Here is a 6,540-nt window from a genome sequence, read left to right on the forward strand (position 1 = left end):
CAGACACAAATAACACGGATCGAAAACCAAAGGTAACAATTCATACTCTTATGTGACTGTGGTATGCCTGCATGTTGAGGATCTGCTGGGTTGCATGGGTGTATTATCTGTGAGATCACCCCCAAACTTGATATAAATAATAACTGGACACTGTAGTTGCTGGACAAAAGAAATAACACTGAGATCTGTATAGGGACCATGTATGCGGACCATTTGGAACTTAAAACACTGCTTCTCCCTATAATATTCGTGAATGACAACCTGGATCACCCCTGAACATATGTACGAACTTTTTGGATTTGACCCGTTCTGAGGATGGATAAAGAACTCACCCCCCAAAACTTAAATAATGGCATACCCGGCATCTTCGAAACTAAATGGCGTAGATCTGCATAGCAATAATGATAGCTCCTCAGTATGTATCAACTTGATGTTTTTTTTTTTTTTTTTTTTTTTTGTTGCAGGAACACTGGAGATCTCCAAAAGCAGCTCAATGGCGGCTAAGGCGTGCATGGAAGAATGGCCGCGTAGCAAAACAGAGGTATAACGTTCTATCGTTTTGTGGCTGGATCTATGATTCTGCAAGAGCTTTGTAATTTCTACATTATATGTCGGCATGGTCTAGGAATGTGGTTGATGGTAATGTAGACTTGCCACTGGGTGCGTGATTCCAGCCTAAAATAAGTTCTCTGTGTATACATGCTTGTTTGCTTTGTTTGTTGTCTGCAAAAACCCACATTATAAGATCAGAGATAGATTATAGAAAATACTAACTGTAAACTAAAAATTAAACAAGTAAAATAAGAATTATTATTATTATTAATTTTTTTTTTTTTTTTTTTTGAACTTTTCTTTGTTTTTTTTTTTTTTAGATTGTCGACACTAAATGATAGCCTAGGAATTTAAATGTAGCTAGACGGAAAATAATGAAAAAAAACAAACAGAAAGTAATGAAAAAGTTAGAAAATTGGGTTGCCTCCCAATAAGCGCTTTATTTAATGTCTGTAGCTAGACTGAACAGAAGCCTGGTGATTAACTTGCTGGATCCTTCAGAGTCATAGACTCGGCTGCACTGTCAAAGGGTGACTTTAAGTATGGTTTCAGCCTGTGACCATTCACCTTGAATGTGTTGCCATTAATCTGGCTTGTAATATCAACTGCTCCATGAGGATAAACCTTAGTAACCAAGTAGGGTCCATTCCATCGAGATTTCAATTTCCCTGGAAATAACTTTAATCTGGAACTGAATAACAACACTTTCTGCCCTGGCTGGAAATCTGTCCTGAGAATTTGTTTATCATGGAAGGCCTTTGTTTTGTCTTTGTATATGCGTGCATTTTCATAAGCCTCCTGGCGAATTTCATCAAGCTCATTGAGCTGCAGCTTACGCTTTTCCCCTGCTGAATCGTAAGCAAAGTTTAACTCCTTAATAGCCCAAAACGCTTTATGCTCTAGCTCCATAGGTAAATGACAAGCTTTGCCATACACAAGCCGAAACGGGGACATCCCAATGGGTGTTTTAAATGCTGTTCTGTATGCCCACAATGCATCATTTAATTTCAAACTCCAGTCTTTACGAGTGGAGCCAACTGTTTTCTCCAAAATACGCTTTATGTCCCTGTTTGAAACCTCAACCTGCCCTGATGTTTGTGGATGGTAAGGAGTGGCAACACGATGAGTTATCCCATATTTTGCAAGTAATGCAGCAAACTGTTTATTAATGAAATGCTTACCCCCATCACTAAGTATAACTCGCGGGATGCCAAATCGTGGAAATATGACCCCTTGGAGGAATTTTAGAACCACTGATCCCTGATTAGTTGGTGCTGCAATCGCCTCGACCCACTTAGAAACATACTCAACCCCGACCAAAATATATTGATTGCCATGTGAAGATGGGAATGGTCCCATAAAATCAATACCCCAAACATCGAATAATTCAACAACCAAAATACCATGTTGTGGCATCTCATTCCGTTTGGACTGATTTCCCACTCTCTGACAACGATCACAAGATTTACACCAGTTATGAGCATCCTTGAAAAGAGAAGGCCAAAACAGCCCACTTTGTAGAATTTTAGCTGCTGTCCTTGTAGGCCCAAAATGGCCACCACAAGCATAATGATGTGCAAACTTTAAAACACTGTCTTGTTCCTCTTCTGGAATACATCTACGAATAATCTGATCTGGACAGTATTTGTACAGATACAGCTCATCCCAAAAATAAAATTTTGCATCTGCCAAAAATTTCTTTTTCTGCTGATAACTTAGATCTGGATGAATAACTCCCCTGGCCAAATAATTAACCAAATCTGCAAACCATGGTGTTTTGTGCTGGACAGCCAACAATTGTTCATCAGGAAAATTTTCATTGAGAGGCAATGTGTCTTCTTCTGCAGTAGCAGAATTTATTAATCTTGATAAATGATCAGCCACCACATTTTCACTGCCCTTTTTGTCTCTAATTTCCAAATCAAACTCTTGAAGTAAAAGAATCCACCGAATAAGTCGAGGTTTAGCATCCTTTTTAGATAATAAATACTTCAAAGCAGCATGATCTGTGTAGACAATTACTTTAGCCCCAATTAAATACGAACGAAATTTCTCTAATGCAAAAACAACTGCCAACAATTCTTTCTCAGTGGTTGCATAGTTCAGCTGTGCATCATTGAGAGTTCTGCTAGCATAATAAATGACTTGAGGAATCTTGTCTTTTCGCTGTCCAAGAACTGCCCCAACTGCATAATCTGATGCATCACACATTAGTTCAAAAGGTAAGTTCCAGTCCGGAGCTGCAATAATCGGTGCTGAAGTTAAGAGTGTTTTCAACTTGTTGAAAGCCTCCAAGCATGCATTATCAAAAACAAACTGTGCATCCTTAGCCAATAAGTTACACAAAGGTCGGCTAATCTTGGAGAAATCCTTGATAAACCGTCTGTAAAACCCAGCATGTCCAAGAAACGAACGAATGCTCTTCACAGTAGTAGGAGAGGGCAACTTAGCAATAACATCAATCTTAGCTTTATCAACCTCAATACCCTTGCTAGATACCAAGTGCCCTAAAACAATTCCTTGTTTAACCATAAAATGACACTTTTCCCAATTCAATACGAGATTAGTTTCTTTGCAACGCTCAAGAACCAAAGATAAATTCTGCAAACAATGATCAAACGAATCCCCAAAAACAGAAAAATCATCCATAAATACTTCAACAACTCGTTCAACCAAACCTGAGAATATGCTCATCATGCATCGTTGGAATGTGGCAGGTGCATTGCATAATCCGAAAGGCATTCTTCTGTAAGCAAATGTACCAAAAGGGCAGGTGAATGTGGTCTTTTCCTGATCCTCCGGTGCAACTGGAATTTGATTGTAGCCTGAATACCCATCTAAAAAACAATAGAAAGCCCGACCAGCCAATCTTTCCAACATTTGATCAGTAAAGGGTAGCGGAAAGTGATCCTTTCTAGTACTTGTATTGATCTTCCTGTAATCAACGCACATTCGCCACCCAGTAGTTAAACGTGTAGGCACAAGCTCGTTATTGTCATTTGTCACAACTGTAATTCCAGTGCGTTTAGGTACCACTTGAGTAGGACTTACCCATTTATTATCTGAAATTGGATAAATCATTCCAGCATCTAAAAGCTTCATAACCTCATTTCGAACAACTTCCTTCATGATCGGATTCAATCGGCATTGAGCATCAATGGTGGGTTTGACACCCTCCTCCATCAAAATTCTGTGCAGACAGAGTGTTGGGCTGATCCCCTTAATATCTGCAATTGTCCACCCAATGGCATCTTGAAAATTTCTCAAAATACGCAGCAATTTGTCTTCCTCAGTTGGAGATAAATCTGCAGAAATAATAACTGGCAGTGAAGAATTAGCACCTAAATAAGCATATTTTAAGTGTGCTGGTAATGGCTTCATTTCCAGCTTAGGTGGCTGTATTTTTGAAGGCTGTAATGGCATTTTTGGTTCTCCCAAACTCTCAAAAACGTGCCTCCACTTTGGCTGGTGTAAAGGGACACTTTCCAAAGCTGTAACATACTCAAAAGCTTCTTCATCTTCAGTTTTGGCGTCTTCAAAACCATGTAAAACTTTTAACAGTGGATCTGCTGTCAAACTGGGCATAATATCTGCATGCATGATGCCTTCTAACACGTCAACTCTCATACAATCTTGCATATCACTAGGCCTCTTAGTTGCTTCAAATAAATTAAACACAACAGATTGTTCTTGTACTCTAAGCGTCAATGTGCCAGCTTCCACATCTATCAAAGTTCTAGCAGTTGCCATGAATGGGCGCCCCAAAATAATTGGTGTTTGCATATCTTCATCCATATCCAAAACCACAAAATCTGCTGGAAGGTAGAGATTATCCACTTTAATAATAAGATCTTCAATAATACCCCTAGGATAAGCAACCGAACGATCTGCTAACTGTAAAATAACAGATGTTGGTTTGATTTCTCCTTGTCCCAGCCGCTTAAAAACAGAAAAAGGCATTAAATTAATACTAGCACCCAAATCAATTAAAGCACGTTTAAACTCAGAATTTCCAATTGTGCATGAAATTGTAAAACTCCCTGGATCTTTTTTCTTTGGTGGTAGCTTTTGTAATAGAACTGCACTGCACTGCACTGCTCTGTGAGAATCACTTTTTCGAAGTCCACAAGCTTCTTTTTATTTGTGCACACATCTTTCAAAAACTTGGCATATGAAGGAATGTTCTTGATTGCATCAATTAATGGCAGATTAATTTGAACTTTAGCCAATGTCTTCATGAAATCTGTTAATTGTTGATCTTTTGCATGTGGCTTCAATCTTTCGGGATATGGCATAGGTGGAACATAAACACGTTTTGACTTTTCTGCATTTTCTGCAGTAGGCACTGCAGTATTTTTGGATCTGTCCAGTGGTTGGGTAGATTCTGCAGAACTTTCAGAACCTGTTTGTGGCTGCACAGGTGCTACCCGTGAAGCTCCAGCACTGTTTTCTTTATTTTCTGCATCACGGTTGTCATAACTTTTACCACAACGCAATATTCTAACAGCATTACAATCTGCATTTCCACGTGGATTTGGGATAGTTTGGCTGGGAAATTTTCCTGGTTCTCTGCCTGAAAACTGGAGTGAAAGCTGCCCCATTTGCTGCTGTAGATCTTTCATTGTTGCTTGTATGTTCTGAATGTTTTGGTTGGTTTTTTGAATTTCTTGTTTTGTTGCATCAAAACTTGCCTTAGTATGATCTGCCAATTTTTCAATTGCGACTTCCCAAGAAGGTTTAGCTTGAGCATCAGGTTGCTGTATTTGTTGTTGAAACTGTGGTTTAACCTGTTGATCTCTATTCCACTTGAAATTTGGGTGATCTCTCCACCCGGGGTTATAAAAATTTGAGTACGGATCATTTCTAGGCCTTTGATAATTATTGAATGCGTTAATCTGCTCTGTAACATGCTCCGGGTATGCGTCCCTATGTGGGCAACCCATAAAATCATGTGTTGTAATGCCACAAATGGTACAGGCGGCTGCAGTAGGCTGCTGGACAGCAACCTGCTGCATAGGTGCTGCCATTCTTTGTAAAAGCATGTCAAATTTTGCATCAAAATTTTCTAACTTCTTCTCCATCTTTTCTATTTGTGCAGATACATGAGGTGAGCCACTAGACATCTCAAAAACACCCCTGGTCTGAGGTATATCAATTGCCCATTGTTGAGATTCTGTCGCCATGTTCTCAAACAATTGATACGCTTGCAGTGCATTTTTGTCTGAATACGTTCCTCCACAAGAAGCATTAACAAGAGTCTTAGTAGTCAAATTCAGCCCTCTGTAAAATAAATTCATTTGAGTGTCACCATTAATGCCTGAATGTGGACATTTCCTGAGTAGATCCTTGTAACGTTCCCATGCTTCATGAATTGCTTCATTAGGTTTCTGAGCAAATGTTAAAATTTGAGTACTCATATCAAGTGTTTTTGAAGCTGGGTAGTATTTGCTTAAAAATGCAGCACTAAGTTGGTTCCACGAAGTAATGCTTCCAGATGGTAGTGTGAGTAACCATCTCCTTGCACCATCCTTCAAAGTGTACGGAAAAAGTCTGAGTTTGATAGATTCTGCTGAAAATCCTCTCACCAAAATGTTTTTGCATCCCATTAGAAATTCAGTTAGATGCATGTTAGGATCATCTGTTGATAAACCATGAAATGAAGGTAGAATCTCCAACATATGATGTCGTATCTCAAACGTAGACCCATCTTCAACTTCAGGATAGGTAATGCAGCTGGGCACCTCTGTGGCATGAGCAGCCAAAGATTCCCTCAGTGGTTGTCCCGCTGTTGGTAGAACAAATGCCATAGCTTCCTCGCTGTCCAAAACCCCAGTAAACCGATTATGCAAAACTGTTCCCTGCAGTGAAGGTTCACACTGTAGATTTTGCTTTCTAAGTCTCTGTCTGGCAGTACGTTCAGGTTCTGGATCAAAATTTGCAATTTGCTGTTTGTGTGATCTGGTACAGACCATGCACAATCTGCAGAGA

At 39.4% G+C, this 6,540-nt stretch overlaps 1 long non-coding RNA gene and 1 other non-coding gene across 2 annotated transcripts; both read left to right on the forward strand.

The window, feature by feature from the left end:
• The first annotated feature begins 240 nt into the window (after positions 1–240).
• Positions 241–5,946, forward strand: LOC125473764. Its single transcript, XR_007255606.1, has 2 exons — positions 241–541; positions 5,651–5,946. It is a non-coding gene; the product is annotated as an uncharacterized LOC125473764 (long non-coding RNA).
• LOC125473782 lies at positions 5,868–5,972 on the forward strand. Its single transcript, XR_007255609.1, has one exon. It is a non-coding gene; the product is annotated as a small nucleolar RNA R71 (small nucleolar RNA).
• Positions 5,973–6,540: the final 568 nt, after the last annotated feature.

Source organism: the organism of the source record quoted next, unplaced genomic scaffold (genome assembly GCF_019419815.1).
Source record: "Pyrus x bretschneideri cultivar Hongxiangsu unplaced genomic scaffold, Pyrus_bretschneideri_v1 Contig96, whole genome shotgun sequence".
In the NCBI taxonomy this organism is placed as follows: Eukaryota; Viridiplantae; Streptophyta; class Magnoliopsida; order Rosales; family Rosaceae; genus Pyrus; species Pyrus x bretschneideri.